Raw genomic sequence first — 22,388 nt, forward strand, 5'->3', positions numbered from 1 at the left:
TTTATTTCTGTCTGTTTTATCACCCATACTGTGCCGTAACTGAATGAGAAACCACTCCAAAGTGTATACAGGAGGGGAGCCGAGGAAGAATCTGCAGTTATTGGTGGGGATCTGGGGGAAAGCTCCTCAGAGGAGACATTTGAATTTGGTTTTGAAAAGATCAGAAGTTACCGCTCCAGGCAGACAAAAGGCAGGAGAGAGGTTATTCCCAGCAGAGGAACTCATTTGTTCAGAGACATAAGAGGAAACATTGGACGGACAGCAGATAGTTTGGTGTGGAAAGAAAATGGGGAGAAGGGGGTTGTGGGAAGGAAAGTATGTCAGGCTTGTCCAAGGCAGATAGCTGTGAAAGAACATGGCGTGTCCAGACAGTGTCGAACAGTCCCATGTGGATATATTACAGAAGGGACATGGGGCTCAGGACAGAGGTGAGCAGGTCAAGGAGACTGAAATGCCTGCCTTGAAATAAAGTAGTTAAGATATATGCCAAGGAAGAAATGAAAAAGATATTAACTGAGGGCTGATGGGTAATAGAGCCTGCCAGGTCTACCAAGAACCTTTCCCCCAGTTCCCTCACTTGTGTCAATATGACCCTTCTCTGAAGAGCTTGCCACCACATAAGTGACCGCTACTCTTAAGATAGTGCTCACTTACGTGGGTAGTGATCATTGGACTCTTAACAGTACTGGTAACCATGGATTTGTCCCCTTGGGGTACCAGAGAGTCCAAATGCAAGGGTGGGGTCAGCACCCAGCATAGAGTCAGCAACATGAGGTGCTTGCCACCTACATTCAGGCTGGCATGCCCAGATAAATCAATGCATGCATATGATACAGCTGTATACTACTTGCACCCATTTCCACCAGCAAGTGGGTGAGACAAAGATCCCTCTTCATTATTTTATTGATGACACAATACTAATTGCTTCTAAGTACCACTGAGAGAGCATTCATACAGAGAATGTAGAAGCAAATGTTATCAGCATCTTGGATGTCTGAGAGTGATCCAAAAACCATACATTTCATCCTCGGTCCTCCTTGGGTCTACCCACACAGACTCATGAAGCAAAGCCAGGAAAGATTTCCGGCACTGACGATGGTTGATTAAAATCAACACACCTGGTCTTTGAGACCTGTGTGTAAGACAAAAGGCCACTCCAGACAAAGCTGTGAGCCCTGGAAATAGTTTCTCTTTCACATCTATCCCCTATCTTAATTGGTCCTCCAGGCAATACCAACCATCCACACTTTGCGGACAGGGACTCAAGCTAGAAGAGTTAGGGCAATGGTGCTCATCTGTAGCTATGCTGGAGAATCACTGCCAGACCAAAGTCTAGAACACTCCTACCAGTTTCTAGGCTGAGGCTTAACCATCAGTTCCATGGTCACGTGCCTGGTAAACAGTAAAGCTACTCCTGGAACTCAGCCTCAGAGCCCTTCCCAAAGCTACCAGTGAAACAGGCAAGACTCTCCTGGGTTTCCAGGAAACCCAATCCTGGAAGTTTGAGTCCGCCATAAATGTTCCAGAGCTCAGTGTGATGAAGAGGTGGGAGTGGGCCGGGGAAGGCATCTCATGGACTTTTCAGTTCCTATGCTGTTTGCTTTTGATCTTAAACCAAAAGGTTTCTTTGTAGCCTCAGTGGCACATTAACTCTTTAGTTCCTGTTCAGAACACAGCAGTGTTCTGCAATGCAGTATCTAGGCACAGGGCCTTGCCTCTGCCTCCTGCTTAACTGTGGCAGAGCAAAGGCGGGGGCGGGGGAGGGGGTGGCAGCTTTATGGACTGCTTCTCAGACTGTTGACATGGTTGTGTGACAGATGGCCTGCCATGCCGTATTTCTGGGGCCATGTCCTCCACTCACCAGAGGAGCCATGTGTTTTTGCTTCTCCATTGCGAGTAGATTTGTGTTAGTCCATGAATCACAGAGAGCCACGCTAGAGAGAACCCTGAAGATCGCCTGGCCTACCACCGCCGCCGCCATCACCACTCCCAGAACACTTCTCTGAGGGGAAAATGGAAGCTTATTTGATAATTAAGTATTAATAGTCATAAAATAAAGCAGAAGAAAATATTTCAGTACAAGAAGTTGCTATAAAAATAAATGTTTAGTTTGCACCAACTTTACACCAAGACTTCACATATTTTGTCTTGCTTAACCCTACGGACCACCTGTGTTGTGCAAATCAGAGAACGTTATACATACATGAATGGACCTCCTAGAACAGGGCTACTCACAAATTGGATGGTCATTCTTGGTAGCCTTCTTTGTTGGGGGGTGATGAGAGAAGGTCTGACTTAGTCTTGACTCATTTGCAGTCAGTAGCGAACGGATGACCTTGATATTCTTGCTTCCGCCCCCCAAGGGCTAGTGTTACAGGCAGGTGCCACTGCATTCAGCTCCTGGAAACCTTAAGACTGATGGCAACCTCATGGGGAAGCCATGCTTCTCCTAAGTCAGGGTATTCTTTTTTATTTCTCCTTTTTTTATAGAGTCTCACTGTATATACCTGATATACTTGACTGGGTTCAAACTCACAGAGATTCCCCCCTGCCTCTGCCACCCTAGTGCTGGCATTACCTTAAAAGTTGTGCTGTCCCTGTATGTATCAGGTAGTTTTGTTACTTACCAAATTGCTGTACAACTTAAGGAAGTGCTTAAAAACAATGACTATCTATTATCGTTAACAAGGCAGCAGGCTTCTGCTGAAGTAGATTAAGCCTCAACTCACGGGTCATTTAGGGCTGGTCCATGACGGCCTTGGCCAAGCTAGTAAATGTCTGAAACCTCTCTCCACGTGGTCTCTCTTCATTCGAAAGGTTAATCTGAGCTGTTCAAAAAAGGAGACAAGGAGGTTGAAATCTCTCAAGGTCTGGGCTCAGGGCTCATTAAATTACTTCTCTTCTCTCATAAAACAAGTCACAAAACCAATCTAGCTGAGAACGGGAGAGAAATGGAGTCCATGCCTCAATAGAAGAAGGTGAGAAAAATTGTGGCCGGTTTTACAATATATCACATTAAAGTACAGAATGGTGAGCTAACTTTCCGAGAGAACCTGGCTCTTGGTTCCAGGAGGACATGTATGACATATACTCATTCTGGGATGTACTAGCCAAACCAACAGCTGCCCTGGCATGGATGGAGAAGCTGGGACACAGAACAGAAGATGGGATTGCTATTCTCAGTTGGACAGCACATTAGAGATTTCTTTTCTGTTCCAGAAAGGTCTAGCAGGGGCTGGAAACAGGGTCTATGAATGTTCCACTTGGCCCTGGGAAGGGATTAGAATATCAGCTCTTCCCTTTCTGTGTCAAGGTTGGAATGTGGGGAGAACAGAGGATAAAGTCTATTTCTAATGAGCAATCTGCAAATCCAGATGAGAACAGAGAAGCCTGGAGAGAATAGCATCCATATCCAAGAAGACATAGCGGAAATGGTCCAAATTGTGATAACAAGGCCGGCTAAGATCAGTGATGCTTGGCTTCCCATCCTAACGGCTTCTAGCATTTTCCATGAGAGCCAGACAAGGCTTCCAAATGTTCTGAGCAGTTACTTTGAGCCAAGTACCCTTCTAACACCCCTGATGTATCAGTGAGTAAAATTACCACACTGAATGTCAAGCATTCTTGCCTTCCTGGCTAATAGGGAACAGAAAACTCAGAAGGGTGAAGAGAAATGCTCAAAATTACACCATAAACAGAGGACTCACTTTGAATCCAGGTTCTCACCACATCGGACGGTCCTCTCCTCTTTATCATCATTTGTCTTGCACTGTGTGTGCCAGGCAGCTGGGCATTTCCACCCTCAAAAGGCTTTTCTTTATTCCTCCATTCCTGCTTTCCCCGAGCCTGGAATGTACCAACCACAATGTTTTTCTTGATAATAAAGATGCCTCTCAGCCCACCTGCAGGTCTGTTACATGGTCTTCCCTGTCTTTAGAAGATCGGCTCATATGCCACCTGGTTCACAGTCCTGAGGTAAGTAAGATCCTTTCCCTCCTCCTCCAGTGAACAGTATTTCCCTGTCTCTCCTTTGCTGGTAAGCACCTCAATATTCCACTTTGGATCCCCCCAACCCTATAAACCATCACTAGTCACTGAGTTGTCTGTGCCTATGGCTAGAAAGTTTGCGGTAGTCATAAGACTCCAATGTCTAGAGCTCCACCTTGTCACTGACATTGACTACGAAGATAAGAGTATAAGCAAAGAGTAAGATGAGAGGGAAAGCCTACAGACTTTTTTTGTTTTGTTTTGTTTTGTTTTTCAAGACAGGGTTTCTCTGTGTAGTTTTAGTGCCTGCCCTGGATCTCGTTCTATAAATCAGGCTGGCTTTGAACTCACAAGAGATCCACTGGGCTCTGCCTCCCGAGTGCTGGGATTAAAGGTATGTGCCACCACTGCCCAGCAGCCTATGTACTTTTTATGCCCAGGTGCCCTTTATTGATCTGCTAGCCGATTCAGGAAGACTGCCTGGAGGAAGTCTCTGTGTGTCTCAGATTCCAGAAACTTCTCTCCAAAGCACCGCAGTGTTTTCAGCCCTCCGCATCTACTTCACTCTGATGTCTAACAGGCATTGAAATGGCTTTGGTGAAATCAGTAGTTTGTCAAGCTTGGTTACGGCTATTCTTGGAAAAGAGCAGGGGTTGGGGGGGAGTGTGCAGAAACTGGTGTGGTAATAATTTAAGTTTTATCCAAATAAGATGTTTCGTGAAATGTGCAGGACTGCTTGAAGTGACACATTTCTGGCAGCTGATTGTCCCTGGAAGAGATAAAAGGCAGATGAGAGAAGAGCATATTGTAGGAGCTCTCACCACCTCGGAACCAAGCCACTTTTGTTTCCAATTCCCGCAGAAAAGGGGGTGGGCATAGAGACTCTCTAAAGGTGAAAGAGTAAATCTCTCTCTCTCTCTCTCTCTCTCTCTCTCTCTCTCTCTCTCTCTCTCTCTCTCTCTCTCTCTCTCTCTTTCTCTCTCTCTCTCTCTCATATGTCAGGTATCTAACCATTTCTAGCACGTGTCTGTTGCTTTCCCGTCTCTGAAGCATTGGGCACGGCCCATCTGTTCTTCCCTCTCATAAGTCTGTGGAATAACCAAACCCACTGACGAGGGAGAAGTGCTTGGAGCTTAAACTCACAGTGTAATTTAATTTTTCATTGTCTTTTTAAAAGAGACTTTTTGCATGACACATGTTTTCTTTTCGAGGGCTTCTGCTGCTTCTTTCCAAACATAAAGGTTGACTCTTTGAAGACAGCTCCCCCCAACCACCACTAAGCCATCTGATCCAAGCAAGTGATTCAAGACCCTAAAAACAAAAGGAGCAAGATAAAAAGCCTTAAGTAGAAGAAACATTTCTGGCCTCAGATTCTGCTCTGGGCTTGCCAGTGACCAGCTGGATGACTATGAGTAAAGTCACTTCAACTGACTTAAATTTTCCAGCCAAAGAAGTCATTTCCTCCCTCTGCTCCCATAATATTTTAACACCATCTTATAATTTCAGTTTTGCCTGTATATAAGGAGATTCTCCTTGACCATCTTGTATGGGGTGGTCACCCCCCATTATTACTCTGGCCCCTCCTTGTTAGCCTCCTACCTGAAACTCCCCACTGTTTTCTCTATGTATCATTTTCATTGGTGGTTTCTGGCTATCTCCCCAACTAGAATGTCAGCTCTATGAGGGACAAAGGATACCCAGTCGGCACTGTTCACCAGCTTGTTACCTTGCTACTGAGGTAAGTTCTCGTCTATATTGATGGAATGGGTGATGCTGCCTCCGGGCAATTAGGAACTCTTAGTGTTCTGCTGATGCAGAATCCGGCATGCTGTTGCTGCTCGATAAAGAATGAGGAAGGACATGTCTCCACCGTTGCTCACCCCACACCTCAGCCTTAACCAAGGAATGCATGTCTACGGTTATAGGCTTGCTCTCGGTGGCCCTGTCCTGCACTGAAAAAGAGAAGCAGCTGTCCACCTGGTTAGACAGACTCCGACAGTTCTGGAAGCCAGATCATTAGTGGCAGTGACCCACCTTTTAGAAGTGTGACACAAAGCTGAATACAGCCTAGTCTATTTCCTGAGCCATGGGGAAGAAAGGTGTAGAGGTCTCTCTCTTTCTCTCTCTCTCTCTCTCTCTCTCTCTCTCTCTCTCTCTCTCTCTCTCTCTCTCCCCTCTCTCTCCCTCTCTCCGTCTCTCTGTCTCTGTCTCTGTCTCTCTCTCCGTCTCTCCGTCTCTCTCTCTCTCTCTCTCTCTCTCTCTCTCTCTCTCTGTCAGTGGACTGTTACCCACTATACATCAGCCTACAGACTACTTCCTGTTGCCCGTTTCCTGTCTCGCTACAACAGGCTTCTGGTGAGAGACATCCCTCCGTTGTTCCTCCAGGTGACTTGTTGGCATGAACATCAGGCCGCCACACTTGTTCTTGCAGTTGTTTAGGGGAACTTGGGTCCTGCTTCACCAATCCAGGCCTGTTTCTCCATGACGCTGAGCTCACAGTCTCAAATCCAGATCCAGGATACAATAACCATGATCCCCCTTTTGCCAGGAGGTTTTCAGAGCTTGCTCAGTCATTAATAAACTTGTTATTTCGTGTTCTGTTTTGCCTATGGATTTGTATGGTTCCCCAGAGGCAGGAAGATTAACTCTAGGAATTCAACCTCCAACACCTGAGAGGTGCTGACTGCTGATCCATGTCTTCAGTGTCTGACTACAACTGGAACAGGAAACTAGTTAGAAGAAAACACAGAGCCCAAGCAATACTGTGGAGCCGGGGAAAGGTCTAGAGCCTGTACCCAGAGCTTAAACTTGTTTTCCCTGATGTGTCTGGGCCCCAGACTGTTGTGGATATCGTTCTATATAAATAAAACACTGATGGCCAGTGACCAGGCAGGAAGTAGGTTACGAGGCAGGAAGTAGGTGGGACAAGGAGAGAGGAGAATTCTGGGAAGCGGAAGGCTGGGGAGAAAGACTGCAGCCACCGCCAGGACAAGCAGCATGCAAAGACTCTGGTAAGCCACCAGCCACGTGGCAAGGTATAGATTTATAAAAAAGGGTTAATTTAAGATGGAAGAACAGTTAGCAAGAAGCCTGCCACGGCCATACAGTTTATAAGTGATATAAGCATCTGAGTGATTATTTTATAAGTGGATTGTGGGACTGTGAGGATTGGGGAACCTGGAGAGAAGTCCTCCAGCAACACCAGACCCAGAGAGAAGACTATTTTCTTTGCCATTCAAGGCCCAGGGCTCGTCTCCCCCCCCCCCACGCCCCACCCTCCGGTACACCACAGCAGCCACTTTGAGTTTGGGGGTGGAGCTTAGCAAGTCTCACTCCAGAAATGGTCAGTTCCTGGGAAGCCATGAGGCAGGCTTGATTTAGTCCTCACAACTGTCCATAGAGATGGACACAGTCATGCCAAGTGATGGGGGAGGGAACAGAGAGACAAGGGGCACTAAAGACCCGAGTTGTCAGACAGGAGACAAGTGGCCCCTGCTGGAGGCGGAGTTACTGAGACCATCTCTCCCAGCTCATACTGCAGCTTCTGCCTCCTCGATCTTTCTGAAGCAGAAGATGTCTTAGTCTATTGCTGTAAAGAGACACCATGACCACAGCAACTCTTACAAAGGAAAAACATCTACTTGGAGCTTTTTACATTTTCAGAGGTTTAGTCCATTATCATCATGGAGGGACCTGGCGGCATGCAGGCAGATGTGGTGCTGCAGGCAGATGTGGTGCTGGGGAAGGAGCTGAGAGTGGAGATGACGCTACATCTTAATTCTGCAGGCAACAGGAAGTGGTCTGAGATACTGGGTGTGGCTTGAACATATAGGGGACCTCAAAGCTTGTCTCCACAGTGACACATTTCCTCCAACAAGGCCACACCTACTCCAATAAAGCTATACCCCCTAATAGTGCCACTCCCGATGATCTTATGGGGGCTAATTACATTCAAACTACCACAGAAGGCATGCTAATGCTTTGCTTTGGTTGTTTAAGAGAATTTTATTTTCATGGCATCTCTATCTTATCGCTCCATGTTTTTCTAGGCTGAAGGCAGTGCTGAACACACAGGGGCCCCAGAAGGAAGCAAGGGAGAGCAGGAATGGGAAGCGGGGAGGAGGAACGGAGCAAGAAATCCTTCTTTGGCTCCCAGCCCCTCTGTTTTCTGATTTTGCATCTGCTCAGCATAATAACAACCCTCAAATGTGCACAGCCTTCAGCTTTGGCTAAATGTTTTTGAGTTCTTTGAACCCTCCGATAGCCCTGGAAAGTGAAAAGAGGATCTTCTTCTATAGACATGTTCAAGAGTGGATCGTCCCCAGAGGCTTGCCAAGTCCTAACAGCTGTGAAGGCTGTGAAGCATGAGCGTGGTCACAGCCTGGACCTCTGGAGTTCTGTTTTCACCTGTCTGCTCAAATAAAGGACCAACAGGCCATGAGATGGACGGTGGCCAGGCTGTGCAAGACAAGGAAGAGTTTCACTCTGTGTGGCCTACTTACCTCTGCCCCCACAAGCAGGGTAGTGGCGGCGACTTGTTTTAAAGGAACACAGGCAGCATGACAGCCACACAGAACTGTGCAGCTGCAGGGGACTGAGAGCCTCCTGGTGACACTGAGGCTGTAACCATCAAGGCCTGCAGGAGTGAGGACAGAGGTACCTGCAGTGCCCTGTGAACTGAAACCCCTGAGCCTCATCTAGGCTCATGGCAGCCACGTGACATCCCAAGGCCACAGCAAGGAAGAAGACAGGTCAAGCCTCCGGATTGCCCCATCCCGTGAACTTTCCACGACCTCTCAGAACCAGGCAATCAGGACTCCCTCCTGATGGGTCTGATCAAACCTGAACGCTATTCAGGAACCATGAAGATATTAGTGCATGGGGCACCTGCGGGTGGGCACTGTCCCAGGCCCCTGTAGAGAAAACACAGCGCCTGTACCTCGGCGGCAGTCCAGTACATCTGGACTTTCTCCTTCATTCCTTGGAGCTGTGCTGCTGGATATGGAGTACCACCCGAGTGTGGTCAGAACTGCTAGCCATTGTGTGCTAAAAGACAATAAACCACACGCAGTGACTCTGCTTCTTTCTTTCAAAGCAGCTGCAGAGCTAAATTCCCAGGTTCTCACTAGAGCACACATCACCTGATCACCAACAGGAGGGTCCACAGCCCCAGACACCCCGCTTTCTTTCCATTGCTCACTGAGCAGGAGATGAGAGTCCCCTTGGCCCTGTGACATCAAGCACCCTCATGGGCTCCTCACAGCGTGGTTGGCAGAGGGAACCGAGGACCCTCACCTCAAGCCACCATCTCTGCATATATTATTACAGATGATAACGGTACTGTCCTGACAAGTTCAAATCCACAAATAACAGGCAGCTTCATGAGTAGGGAAGTCACCATTGTTTTTTCCCTAGAGAAGCAAACGCCTGACTGCCTCCTGCTCTCCAAATTCCCTCTGCTCTCTTTCCTCCTCACCTCTACCTATCCATCTGCCCTCTTCTCTGCCCCCTCCTCCCTCTCCGCTCCTCTCTGCTCCTCTCTTCTCCCTGCTTTCTGCCCCTCACACATCTCCCTGTTAGCCTTCTCCATTCATTTTTAGGCCCCATGGTGACTGCCCCACACACAACCTCTTTTCCTTTCCCTTTTCACTCTAGGGCCCTTGGGAGGCAATTCTGTGGCAAACAGGCAGTTTGTGAACCCCCAAGTTAAAGCCAGGGTCTCCTTGGTGATGCTGTTTAAAACCCATTACTTCCTATTTGGTTGAAGCCACAGTTTTAGTAGGATTTTAAAAGGTGACCACTACCTGATAAATACACAGTTTCAGGCCCAGGGATAGAAACCCTGGACCCAGTGTGCCTAGCTATTACTGTATTAAAAAACATTAGAAGGGCTGAGACTGTAACTCAGTGGTCCAGAACTTGCCTGGCATGTGTGAGCTCCTAGTTTAATTGCCAAGACTGAAAACAAACAGGACCATGGAAAGGGGCTTGGAAGATCACTGTTGGCCAGAGCGCTCACTGTGACAGAGGAACTCACTTCAAATCCTTTGCATCAAGCTTGTAACCCAGTGTTAAGGGCTTACACAGGGGACCATAGGAGCTTGAGATGAACTGAAATGGTGGGCTTAAGGGTCAGGGATTGTCCTACTTAGGGTTACTACTGCTATGATAAACACCATGACCCAAGCAACACTCCGAAGAAAGGGTTTATTTGGTTTACACTTCCACATCGTAGTTCATCTTTGAAGGAAGCCAGGATAGGAACTCAAGCAGGGCAGGAACCTGGAGGCAAAAGCTGATGCAGAGGCCACAGAGGAATGCTGCTTATTGGCTTGCTCATCATGGCTTGCTCAGCCTGCTTTCTTATAGAACCCAGGACCTACCAGCCCAGGCATGGCCCCACCCACGATGGGCTGGGCCTTCTCCCATCAATCACTAAATTAAGAAAATGCCCTATAGGCTTGGCTACAGCCCAATCCTATGGAAGCATTTTCTTAAGCGAGGTTTCCTCCTCTCAGATGACTTTAGCCTCTGTATCAAGTTGGCATAAAATCTCAAAAAAATAAGATGAAGATTCATAGAAGACATCATACATATTCTCTGGCTTCGCACATACATACAACACACACACACATACATACACACACACACACACACACACACACATACACACACACACATACACACACACAAGCACCCTACATACATACAAATATAAAAATCAAATGATAAGACATGGGCAATTCTATATGCAGTATAGAACAGAATTGACAAGAAAATATCTAGCTTTGTGATCTTGAGGAAAGTTGTTCTATCTAGGCCTCCTTTCCTAACACATCTAAAAGGTTCTGAAGCCTTGTCCTGCCCCTCCTGGAAGCATTTAAGGTCACCTGGGTTCGAAAATTCGAGAACTGTTTGATGCCCACAGAACTCAAGAGCAATGGGATCAAGGGGTGCATACCTCTGTCGCCATGTAAAGGGGGTGACAGGAAGCTGGAGGGATTCCCGCACTGCTCTAGATTAGCTCAGTCATCAGTTGCTGCATGGGAGCTCCTCTTGAAACTGGCTGCCTGCCCCTGGGAGACTGTAGAGGGGCAGGGAGGCCCAAGAGAAAGAAGCAAGGGGACTTCAGAAGTAAGAGGTCTCAACAACTTCTTAGGAGCCTTGTCTTTCAGGAACTTATTCCAAATCATTTATAATCCCGGGGGGTGGAGGGGGAGGGACTACCATTATCAAATGTGAGCTGCTCATGAAAAGGAGAAGCTGGAAGAAAAGGCTGTATTCTGATACTAAAATCCTGAGAGGGGATTAAAAGGCTGTCTGCCGGCAGCCCTCTCAGCAGCTAGAGAAATAATTTCTTTGATGTAGATAAGTGATCTGGGCCATGTTTCCAGTGTCCCCCTGCATTATCTAGTGTTTTATTTCCTCATGCACTTAGGAGGGAAAAATCTGCTGCAGCCTGCACCCCCCCCCCAAATTACAAGGGAAATGTGGGGAAATATTTCTACCTTTAAAATGTGATTACTGATGAGTTCTTCCCGGTGTGCATGTCAGAGAAACTGCGCAGAAACTGAAGGAGACCAACTGCAGCTTCCCAGGGAGCTCCTGGCCTTGCACTTCACCCCCTACTGGCCAATTCTGTATTTCGTCTCTTGGATTTGTTACCTCATTGCCCTATAAGTAACACAGTCAATGCTTCCATCCCCTGAGAAACAGTCAGGACTCCTCTTGCTGGTCTGGGTCCCCATCCTCATTGGAATCCTCTTTCTCCATCTCTCCTCCACCCCATGACCCTAGACCATTACACATTAAAGCACAGCACTGTGCCCAGCTCTAGAATACCTCCCCAAGTCTTCTACATGGTAGACTTCTACAGCCTTTGAATCCTGCACCAAAGTCCCCATCCTCCAGGCTTCTCCTGAGTCTTCTATGGACCTCAATTACAGCACTTAGACAGATGAACTCACAACCAGGTTCACTGTGGTGATACTATATAGAAGCCAGATGTAGCAATGAGAAGCTGATTTGGCTTCAAAGACAGTTGGCCTTAGCTGCGATCTCTTGTGCGTGACTTGACATCTCTTAAGGAGTCTATGGCTGTTTCCTGACTTAGTAGACCATAATACTGTCTACTTCAAAAGATGATTGTGATGATAACATGAGATGATGATGATAAATGGAGACTACCTGACTGAGTGTCCCCAGCATGGGGCCAATGCTCTGTATGTAGCAGTAGCTGCTGGGAGGGGGTCACAAGTTCTGCATTCTCTTCTTTGAGAGGCTCCCTCATTGGACCATAAGTTCCCTGAGAGTAGGATCTGTGGCTCATTGTTCTGAATTGCATCCTAACACATGGCCTAGAGCCTGAATACATGCTTGTAAAGAAATTAAACTAAGTATCATGACAATGTTGAACTAAATGGACTTGAACTGAATCCTTTATGGTTTCCCAGTACAGAGGACATATCTCATGCATTTCTGAAAAGAGAAAATTGGAAATTCCATTCCATGGTGACCAGAGCTGGTGGTCTTGGCCGCCGAGGAAAGAAGAGGTGGCCTGCCACCATGAGCCACACCTACTGCTTCCTCCATCTTCCAGGCAGCTGCCCCCACAGGGCTGCTGCTATGCTGGACAGTTCAGACTAAACACATATCCATCACTGTCTCCACACCCACTGCATCACATCCGCACTGACTCCGCAGTGGGCTCCTGGGGACAGTGAAAGAGGCGGAGACCACCTTGAAGTCGTTAATGTTCGTACCTGTCACTCTTCCTGGAGCAGACCTAGGGCGAGTCCATGGAGCAGTGGCTACGTGGCAGACCCATTCTTCAAGTGCAGGGCCCTAAGAAGAGGGCAAAATGTGTGCCTGACACAAATTGCACTGACGAGAGTCACCTCTTGGCTCTTAATTGTTCTTCCTGAGAACATTCATGATCTAATGACAAGCACTTGGAGGAATTCCCGCTCAGACAGCAGTTTACTGGGATGGAAAAAGAAAAACAACCTCGTTTGTTCTGGAAGGATGACAAAGAAGATCGAGAGTTGCATTCTTCTCTTTACTTGATGTTGAGTAAATATTTATTAAAGGTCCACCATGCAGTGCCCAGGATACGGGGCACAAGGAAATGAGACATCAGCCCAGGTCGCTTCAACTTAGAGATAACTGGACAGTCAGTACAATAGGCAGCAGGGTCAACACGTGCAGACCAGGCCCTCAGTGCAGACTTGGGGGTGTTCCAGAGAAAATGGCGATGAAGGAATGGATAACCTTACTCATACTTCTGTGAGAATTGGCAGAGGAGAGGAAGGTCAGAGCCGGACCCAGAGAGAAAACACAGAGGTAGGAAAGTGTACTGACCACTACAGCAAGACAAGCCCAGGAAGTGGCCACCACAAGGTAAAGAAACACTCTGAGACTGCATATTGAGCACCTGGACCATTTTTGTAAAGTGTTAAACTTCCAACAGCATCACTTCAAAATGCCCGGTCAAACCAAGTGTCTTCGTGGGAGGATTGTGTCTTCCATCTTCACTAAATGGAAATCACCTCTCAGTTCCAAGTCCTGACCTAGCCTAAAAAATAAAAATAAAAACAACACCAAAAAAAACCTAACAAACCTTTCAAGGATTTCCCAAGTCTGACAAAATAGAAAAAACAAGCCAGGCAGGCATGATGGTGCATGCCTTTAATCCCAGCACTTGGGAGGCAAGTGGATCTCTGTGAGTTTGAGGCCAGCCTGGTCTACAAAGCAAATTCCAGGACCAGGCTATGCAAAGAAACCCTGTCTCAAAGGATAAAAAGAAAAGAAATGAAAAAACAAATACAAAAGGCAAAATTCAAGCTTGCTGAGAGGGTTAATTTTGTGTGAGAACTTGTTTAGGGCAGGATATCCAGTTGCTTGGTCCAGCACTAGTATGAATGTTGCCATGAAGATGTCTTACAGATGTGGTTAATATTCAAAAAAAGTTTTCTCAGGTAGTTTTAGTAATGCAGATCCCCTCCACAGTGTGAGTGGGCCTCATTCTTTCAGTTAAAGGCCTTAGCACAGATCTCATGGTTTCCCAGAGAGAATTCCACCACAATACTCTAACATAGGAACTTTGCCTGAGTTTCCAGGCTGTTGTCTTGCCTTTCAGATTTGAGATCCATGTCTACTCTATTATACTCACCTGATTTTCCAGCCAGCCCAAAAACTTGCCAGCCTCTGCCATGGCATGAGCCAATTCTCTAAAAACAAACCTTTCTGATAGATAGACAGACAGATTAGATAGATTATATAGATAATAGGTATGAGTAGATGATAGATAGAAGATAGGTGACAGCTAGACAAATGTATGAATAGAAGATGATAGATACATGCATACATATATAGATACAGAGTAAATAGAAAAAAGGTGGGTATACAGATGATAAATATAGATATAGATGATGATTTTGGTAGATAGATAGATAGATAGATAGATAGATAGATAGATAGATAGATAGATAGATAGCAAGATATAGAATATGTATACATGGTTCCATATGTGCACACATTCATAAGCACATGCATTTGTCCACATGCTGGGGAGCCCTGACTGATACAACTAGAATTCAGAAAATCTATTCCAGCCTATGCTCTCTTTTCATTTAGCCATGTCCCCACAGCAGAATAAAATCAATCACCCTCACTTTGAGGGTGAACTGAGTGTGAACACACGCAGCACGTGACCAGCACACAGCCAATGTCTCGCCATTGTTTCTTTTTCTCCTCCCTTGATTGATTGATAGGACAGACACCAAGCCCGGGAAGAGGTACTTTTCTGCTGACACAAGCTGCCTTTGGTGAAATCTGATCTAGAATGGGTAGTGCTGAACAAATGAAATAGGATTTACTGTTGGAGCGTTATTGCCAGCATGATGGATGGCTGCTCCGAAGGCAATTGCTCAAGAGTTCACCTTAGAGAAAATGTCCAGGCTCGACTTTATGTGTGTAGAAAGTAAACGCTATGACAAGGGTGGCGACATTTAGACGGGGAGAGAACTTAGCCAAGGAATTAAACATGTCAGGAGCCTGGAAATGAAAATACCATTGGAGTGGAAGGTGAAGGGGGCATATTTGGAAAGCTTGACAAGTGGCACAATGGGAGAAGAGGTGGCATCTGGGATGGGATGTCAGTTTTCCATCCCTTAGAGCCATGGGCTGCTCTCCATAACTCACAAGGTGGTAAGGGATAAACAGAAGGCCAGCTCTAACTCTGTTATCACAACTGGCTTAAATTATTATCCCTTGCTTAACTGACCACATCACAAACACAGGGCGAGGCAAAGCAGGCAGGCTCTTTTGATGGGGTCTTTACCGAGGCAATTTCTCATGTTTCTGTCAGCAAAATTCCCGACATTGGAGTTATCCAAGACATAAAGACAAAAAGTGGCTGAGATAATGTCACACAGTGCACAGCAAAAACTCCAAACTCTTAAGCTCCCAAGCACAGCTTTTGTAAAGAACGAAGAGGAGTGTTTTGGCAGAGATAGCAAAGAGGTACACCACCGCTGACTGATCAATTGAGGGTGCTAGGTTGAAGTGTGGGGGACCAAATGCAGCTTAACATGAAAAAGGCCATGATTGATTAGTTATGTCTGTCAAGGGAGCCAGAGAGCTTGTAGGTGAACCAGAAATTGTCAGTTCTAATCTAGTCCAATACTTCCCCCATTGTATCACAGGTCAGAAAAATACAACCCAAGGGACAAATCAGGCCTCTTGTCTATTTTCATAAATGAAGTTTCGTTGAAACACAGCCTTTATCATTTATTTGCATATTGTTTATGATTAGTTTTTCTCTATCACCACAAGACTGAGTAGTTGCAGCAAAGACTATGTTGTCCACCAAGCCTAAATTAAGCCCTAAGCCCTTTCAGAAACAGCTGTTCTAGAGAGATCAAATTGAATTGATTCCCATCAAGTAATAAGGCATTCACATTTACTGTAAACCTAATAAATAAATCTAATAAATCTAAAAAGTGTCAGATACTGTATAGCTAGTTTTAAATATAAGGGGTGTGTGTGTGTCTGTCTGTCTGTCTGTCCGTCCGTCCTCATGTATTCCTATTCATGTCACCGTAAAGCTATTTCCCCCATGGTCAAAGCACAGCTGCCAGAGGCAAGCTGAGCTCTACTTTTCCTTGCTCATATCCAGGAAAGAAAGAGAATATGCTCCTCCTTAAGTCTAATGAAGCCACTTGGGTCACAAGCCTAATCCCAGACTAATGATACTTGATGGGAATATGCCACGCCAAAGTTGCTCTGCCAAGCTACCCCTAAACTGGAGATGGCAGTAGCTTCCTCTGAGCTGCGTGGCCACCAGTGCCCACAACAGTGGCTACTAAATCCTGCAGAGGGTTGGTAGTCTTGTAGTGGAAGAGATCACAGGAGGAGAAAGAGAAAGAGAAAATGGCGTAGATAAAAAAATGTCCTGTAACAGAAATGACATGGAAAAGTCTAGAGAACAAACTCCACCTCAAACATCAGCTTGGGCAACTGGCCAGTGATTTTTACCAATAAGGTACAGGTGTGAGTGGTGTTGGGCACTCTACACTAGCCATCCACAGTTCTAGCAGACTATCTGAACCACTACAAATCTTTTTAAAAGCACTATGCCTACTGGGCAGTGGTGGCACATGCCTTTAATTCCAGTACTTGAGAGGCAGAGGCAGGTGGATCTCTGTGAATTCAAGGTCAGCCTGGTCTATAGAGTGAGTTCCAGGACAGCCAGGACTGTATCACAGAGAAATCCTGCCTTAGAAGAGAAGAAGAAAAAAAGGCACTATGCCTAAGCCCCTTCCTAGAGAAGCCCAAATCTCTAGAAAGATAGTCTCCCTCATGAGTCTTCAGAAAATCCCTCAGGGGATTCCAATTCATAGCCTGGATTGGGAATCATTACTCCCAAGCATTATAGCAGTAAGACCAAAAGGTCTCCTCATCTATACCCTTGTATTAGAAATAAAAACCAAGTCCTGCCCAATGTCCCACTCACCCCACTTTCCTTCCATTCCAATAAATTGTAATTTGGTATTCATGGGTTCCAAGGAACTAGATTATATTACTGAAGTTCAATATTGTGGGAAGTCTAACCAAATAAAATCCAGAGGAGCACAGGAGTCATGAGGAATAAGGAGGATGAGGACCCTTTCCCTTGTGTGGTGCAGTGAAGAGGAGAGACTGTGGAATCAGGGAAAACAGGCTCCACTTCCTGCATCTGCCATTGCAGGGTCTGGGGTACCACTTACATGGATGTGTGTGTGTGTCTCTTGTAGATTTCCTGTGAAGTGGGAGCAAGAGCATCCATCTCATGCAGGTATGGAGGGGTTAACTATGAGCCAAGAGGGAGGTACTAGGGAACAAGAGCATCCATCTCATGCAGGTATGGAGGGGTTAACTGTGAGCCTAGGGGAAGGTGGTCAGGAACAAGAGGGGCACTGGAAAGTGTTAGCACCTTTTCAGCAGTGTGGGCTGATTAAACTCAGAGTCTGGCTGAGAAATCACTCTGCAACTAACTGGAGCCTCTCTGCCAGAGGGTCTCTGAGGACCAGCAGCTTGTGAATTCACAGCATGATGAGTTATTATGGTTTTGACTCTGGTTCTCATAATACATTGACATCTGTCTGAGTAGATTGATCCCAGAAGAGAGCCCCATCTAGATTTAGAGGGTTTTATAATTCTTTCGAAAGCCCAGAAATGTAACTTATCATCAGGCGCCATAGCTTCCAAGATCATTCACGGTGCAAGCTGATCATTGTGTTCCTTCTCTTTAGGTTTGGGGCAGTGAGTCACTATGTCTCTATAATCCCTTTGGAAGCTAAGTAATTTGACTCCTCCAGAACCTCTGTCCCATATCCCTCCATCTGCCTGTGGTGACTAGTCATCAGAAGCAGAAGATATGAGTTATGAGGAGCTAGTGCAAGGAGTGCCCAAGTGTGAAGAACTTATTTATTCCTTCAGCGCCAACCACCGAGAGCTATCACACAGCCACGAATGGCCAGGACTGATGATATGAAGAGAGGTTAGGGCCTTAGATTCATAGACCTGATTCAAGGTAATTAGTGAGCAAGCTCACAGCTTACTTGCCTTGTGAGTGACCCAGAAATATCTTGCCTACAATTTCCCAGTCAGGAAAAATAGGTTTCTCCCTCAAGAAGATAATTCAAGCTTGATACATAGAAGAAATAATGAAGTTAAAAACTTAAGGATGAAGAGATGTTCTCCAAGCATGGTCTGAGGCTGGGAGTGCCTTAGTCCCAAAGCAGGAAGACAGACAGGCATTGGCACTTCCTCTATGTCACATGCAGAGATCACATACAGACACATCACAATCAATTTAGTTAATATCTGAGCCCTGGCCTGTGTCTTGAGTTCTATTCCATGTCTCATAGATTGGTCTTGAATTATAAATTACTTAATAATAATAATAATAAAGACAGTCTGTTAACCAGCCACTCCATTCCAGTCTCTGTACAAAATGTCTCCTGATGAATACTGTCACTCTCCTATGAAGGTGGGATAGCCTAGGGTACAAATGAGAAACGGGGTAGGGTGCGCTCAAGCTGAGGCTCATCCATCAGATTTCCCATGGCAAGAGCAGAGTGACGTTAGGAAGCTGTTGGCCCCCAAAGCTCATTTTTTGACCCCAAAACTAACTTCCCAGAACTTTAACTTTTCTGAGCTCAAAGTAGGGAAACATGGGCTTGAACTTAAGGTTTTTGGGTTTCTGATCCATCATAAATTCCAGTTTCTATCTTAGAATGTCCCACAGAATAAGAAATGGGGTCAAATGGCCGACGAGCCTGAACTGAGCTCCTTGGAGTTTCAAGGTGTTGGACATCCACTCTGCCAAGAAACTGAGAAGAATCCAAAGGCAAAGATGCCAGATTAGACTTCTGCCTGGCAGCTTGTTGACCACACATCCACGGGGTATCCAATGCTATGAATAAGATTAATTCTCTATTTTATAGGAAATAGAGACCCACAGCCCAGGAAGATTTAACCAAGGTCACTTAGCAAAAATGTGACAAGGTTTGGACTAGAACAACAATTTGTCTTTCCTATTAGGCTGAAATTCTTTGAGGTCAAGAGCATATTTTGATATATTTGTTTTCCTAGCACTTGTCCCAATGCCTGGAACAGACAGAGCTTTAATAATTGGAAGATCATGTTCCTCTTTGACACTAATAATAACCATTCAAGTATGTGGTTGGCATCAGAATAGATGCTGTATTTTTCATTATATTTCACTGTTCAAAATTAATCTAAGAGATACGTTTTTGTATTTGTGTGTGGTGTAGTGTGTTGTATATGTGTGTGGTCCATGCCTGTGGGTATCAGTACATGTGGAGGCCAGAGGAGGATGTTGGATGTCTTCCCCCCATCACTCTGTGCTCTGCTGCCTTGAGACAGCACCTCACTAAACTAGAGGCTAGCTGTTTTAGCTCGGCTGACTAACCAGAATGTCCCCAGAATCTGTTTGTAACGTCCTCCACTGCAGTGCTACAGGCATGCACAGCCACGCCCAGATTTCTACATAGGTGCTGGGGATTCAAACTCAGGTCTCCACACTTGCAGAGCAAGTGCTTTTATTCACTGAACCATCCTCCTGCCCATTATATGTACTTTGAAGATAGAGAAACCTACTTGGGGAGACTGAGGTTAAGTTATTAGGACAGAGAGAATTTAAGTCTAGGCTCCAACACTATATGTGACCCAAGAATCCAGCGGCAGGGACTTCCCAGGATACATGCCCCAGGTACCATCATGAGTGCTTCCGTGAGCACCCATCTACCATGAAATATGAGAAACTGGGGCTTTCAGGTCAGAGCTGTGTTTTCCAGTATTTCCCAGTCTGAAGCATGAATTATTTGAGCTCGGTATTCCTTGTGAACTGTGTTTGTGCCTGATGCATGCTGAGAGCCAGCTGGCTGCCACCACAGCTAGGATGTCACCTGGTGCTTTCTTGTGAAATAGGTGAATAAATCACATGCACAGTGAAGCCAGACCAGGCCTGTCTGGGTCTGTATCTGATAAGAGGCTCCCAGCAACAGCTGAGCTGTGTTCCATTTTCTGCACTGCTGGCTGTGGGAAGGGTGATAAGCATCATCGGATTTCAAAATGGGAAAGCCCATCCAATCTCTTGCTGTACAGGTCAAGGGACCTGCAGCCCTGGGCTAGCATACTGGGTTACAAGACATGGGAATCCATTGAATTGAAGCGGGGGTAGTGTGTAGCAAGTACAGAAGAGCACTGTGGAGAATTTACAGCAAAGAAAATTAAGAACTGGGAAGTCTTCCCTCTTGTGGTAGACAGAGGTGTACCATTCCAAGAAATCTTATGGCTCAGCTGAGGACAGTGGCAGACAGCTCCTGGCTGTCAGATCGTTCAATTTCTACCTTAGCTGTACAGACCCACCTCACTCAAGATCACGGCGTAGATATGTGAGTTAGCACACAGAGATCCAGTCATTTCCACCCAATAAGGATCTCTGAGGAACAAATTCACTCCACATCACCCGCTGGGTTGGCTGAAGCTGTCAGACCTTGCCACCGTTCTTTTTATCCCTGTCCCTAATTCTGGTTTTGCCTACTCCCTTTGGTGGGTGTCAACCTCTAATACACCTCTTGAGCCCCAATTCTAAGTATCTCCCTTGGAGATTCAAATGGCAAAACTCCAGCTCTCTCTTGCCAAATGATACTTGCTACATTTCTTGGCCTGTCTCTTCCACTCAACAGACTCTGGTCTACAGCCACCTTCGACTTTTCTTGTTGTACCTAACCCACACTGGATACCCAAGTGCCTGTGTCAGCACCAGTGGTAGCCCTGTTTTCCAAACTGGCTGTGGTAACGTCTCCAATCCTCCAGTTTTTCCAGGGACTGGCCACTCCTTATTACTGCCTTTCTCACTATACTGTAGCTCTTTGAGATAACAAGCTTCATTTGACCTACAGTAGCACCAAGCTCACAGCAGGAGTGTCCCAGAATTTCATTGACTAAATTAGTGAGCTTCTGTGTTCTCTTGAGCCAGCCACCTCCCCACTCTGACACTTACCAGCCTGTCTTCTAAAACAGAGATAATGGTATCCTCTTCTTGGTTTGCTGAGGAGCATAAATGAGATAACTATACATGCTAAAGACAAGCTGACTTCCTTTCTCTGGAGTTATGGATATGGCAAAGGTCAAGGTAGTGTGGAAGAGACAAGAAAGGTGTGAAAAGGTGAGTGGATAGAGGCTCCTGTGAGCTAGAAGTTTGGGAACATCTTCCTGGTAGAAGCACAGTTTGTTGAACTGGGCCAGCATGTAGGTGGACTCTGAATTCCCAGTGAGGCAACAGTGATGGTATGTGTCATCCCACCTACGAGAGACCCTGTGCTGATGGGTGACCCTTCCCTGAAAGTATTTTAGGTTACAAAGTCCCAGCACCAGGACTTGGCACAAATCTTTCAACTGAAGCACACTACTTTTCTGTATGATTTAAACACACTATAAAACTTTGCTCTCCCCATTTGTAAGGTAGAAAGCTTGAGGGCTGAGCCCCAGGCTTCTTTCTGGCTCTGAAATGCTCATGTCCAAAAACAGACATCAGCCATGCTTCTCCTGAAGATCTCAGCAAATGAAGTTATGCAATTTCATGTGCACACGTGGTTCAGTACTTAATGTTCAAAGCAAAGCCTGGAGAGAGGCCTGGATTGGTTTAATTGGAGACACAGTTTGGGATGATAGTCCAGAAATGTAGAGATAATCCAGCAAAAGTGAGAGCTCACTGACTCTCGGCTTCTACGGGCCTTCCTTGCCCATCCATACAGGAAGAATTTGGGTGAATGAAGAGAGGTTCTATAAGACCTTCTGACTGCCAACTACCCAACTCTTCTGGGGGAGGATCCCAAATGTGCCACTGAACCCCTCATGAGCCTGCTCATTGGGCACTCAATAGGGTTGTGAAATCTAGACCTACCTCTGGCCATAGCAGAATGCCCTCATCATTGACCTCACTCTGGTGCATCCTCTGTTATGACAAATGTCTTGCTGTGCAAAAAAATAAAATAAAATAAAATAAAATAAAATAAAATAAAATAAAATAAAATAAAAAATTAAATAAAAATAAATAAAAAAGTCCTTCCCTTTGTGAGATGCACAGATGAAGCTCATCTAAGCTAGCTTCAACAAACTTGCCTAAATCTAGATCTCCGGGATTCTTTTGATATGAGCCTCACTAGCACCAGAAATAGGGTGGATAGATGAAAGCATGGCAATAATGATAGTGCACAGATCATTTATTCTGTAGTCAGGAAATCTGTGGGCACACACCAGACTCCATCCCAACAGTTTGTTCTTAGATTGATGACTCTTCTTTCTGAATATGCCTTTCTATATTTCAG

At 45.8% G+C, this 22,388-nt stretch overlaps 1 long non-coding RNA gene across 1 annotated transcript; it reads right to left on the reverse strand.

The window, feature by feature from the left end:
• Nucleotides 1-1,162: 1,162 nt before the first annotated feature.
• Nucleotides 1,163-6,103, reverse strand: LOC143271926 (uncharacterized). Its single transcript, XR_013049261.1, has 4 exons — nucleotides 5,714-6,103; nucleotides 5,131-5,298; nucleotides 3,708-4,756; nucleotides 1,163-2,828 (listed from the first exon to the last, which is right to left on the reverse strand). It is a non-coding gene; the product is annotated as an uncharacterized LOC143271926 (long non-coding RNA).
• Between the last annotated feature and the right edge of the window lie 16,285 nt (nucleotides 6,104-22,388).

This window comes from Peromyscus maniculatus, chromosome 2, assembly GCF_049852395.1.
Source record: "Peromyscus maniculatus bairdii isolate BWxNUB_F1_BW_parent chromosome 2, HU_Pman_BW_mat_3.1, whole genome shotgun sequence".
In the NCBI taxonomy this organism is placed as follows: domain Eukaryota; kingdom Metazoa; phylum Chordata; class Mammalia; order Rodentia; family Cricetidae; genus Peromyscus; species Peromyscus maniculatus.